The sequence below is a fragment of the Mandrillus leucophaeus genome, unplaced genomic scaffold (genome assembly GCF_000951045.1).
Source record: "Mandrillus leucophaeus isolate KB7577 unplaced genomic scaffold, Mleu.le_1.0 Scaffold931, whole genome shotgun sequence".
NCBI classification, from domain to species: Eukaryota; Metazoa; Chordata; class Mammalia; order Primates; family Cercopithecidae; genus Mandrillus; species Mandrillus leucophaeus.
Genome location: NW_012110153.1, coordinates 318,558 through 320,399, shown reverse-complemented (window position 1 = coordinate 320,399; position 1,842 = coordinate 318,558).

Here is a 1,842-nt window from a genome sequence, read left to right as displayed (position 1 = left end):
CACAGAATGACACCACTTGGCTCCCTGGATTCTGCCCCCTTCCTAGGGGAATGCACCGGATGTCCTGCCTTGCTGGAATTCCTGGGGCTGGAGTATGCAAAACTCCTGTGTTTCCAGTGTGCCCAAGCCAGCAAGTGAGTGGTCTCTCCACAGACACTCCACACAGCTCCGTGTTTCGGACCTAAGACCCTGGTGGCATGGGCTCATGAGGGGATCTCTTGATCTGCGGGTTGCAAACATCTGTAGGAAAAGTGGTTTCCTGGGCAGGGTCTTGCAATCACTCATCACCTCCCTTGGCTGGGGGTGGGGACTTCCTTGATTCCATGCTCCTCCTGAGTGGGCTGTCACCCCACTCTGCTTTTCCTCAATCTCCTTGGGTGGGGCCCTCAGACTAGTCAGTTCTAATGTGAGAACCTGGATACCTCAGTTGACGGTGAGAATTCACTTGCCATTTTCATTGCTCTCTGTGAGTCGTGGATTGCAGCTGCTTCTAATCGGCCATCTTGCCCCCCTCCCCTCTCGGACAATATTGCCTTTTTCAAGTATAGAATTTATCTTTGATTCTTTTTAGTTATTTCAATCTCTTTGTTAAATTTATCTAATAGACTTCTGAATTTCTTTTCTGTGTTACGTTGATTTTTTTTTTTTTTTTAGTTTCCTCAACACAGTTATTATTTTTTGGAGATGGAGTGTCACTCTGTTGCCTAGGCTGGAGTGCAATGGCACAACCTCGGCTCACTGCAACCTCCGCCTTCCGGGTTCAAGCACTTCCCCTGCCTCAGCCTCCCGAGTAGCTGGGACTACAGGTGCAGGCTGCCATGCCTGGCTAATTTTTTTTTGTATTTTAGTACAGATGGGGTTTCACCGTGTTGCCCAGGCTGGTTGTGAACTCCTGAGCTCAGTCAGCCCGCCCACCTCAGCCTCCCAAAGTGCTGGGATTACAGGCGTGAGCCACCGTGCCCGGCCAACACAGTTACTTTGAATTCTCTGTCTGAAAGGTCATATATGTTTCTCCGGGATTGGTCACTGGTACCTTGCTCAGTTTATTCAGTTGGGTCATGTTTTTCTTGATGGTCTTAATACTTGTAGATGTTCATCTCTGTCCAGGTATTGAAGATTTAGGTATTTATTGTAGTTTTTACAGTCTGCGTTTGTTTGTACCCATCCTTCTTGGAAAGGCTTTCCAGATATTTCAAATGACTTGGATGTTGTGATCTAAGCTCTATCTGCTTTAGGGGGCACCCCAAACTCAATAACACCGTGGTTCCTGCAGCCTCGTGAAAGTACTACCTTTGATGGTCTCGAACAAGATCTGGGAGAATCCTCTGGATTACCAGGCAGACACTCTTGTTCTCTTCTTTTACTTTCTCCCCAATAAATAGAGCCTCTCTCTGTTTGTGTGCTGAGCCACCTGAAGCTAAGGGTGTTGTGACACTATCACCCCTGTGGTCACCACCACTATGACTGTGCTGGGTCAGACTTGAAGCCAGCACAGCACTAGGTTTCACCCAAGGCCTACCTTAACCACTCCCTGGCTACTTATTATGTTTGTTTAAGGTCCTGGGGCTCTACAATCAGCAGGTGACAAAGCCAGCTAGTTTTGTGTCCTTTATTTCAGGGTGGTAATTTTCCTCAGGCTCTGGGTGGGTCCAGAGGTGCCATCCCGGAGCCAAGGACTAGATTTAAAAACTGTACCTGAGCTCGCACTTAGATTATGAGGCAGTCTTTCCCAGTCTTCCCTCCCCTTTCCAAAGGCAGAGGAGTCTCATCCCATATCCTCTGCCATCACAGGCTCATGAGGAGGACTGTCAGTCTACAACTGATGTTCTCTTAAGGCCCAAG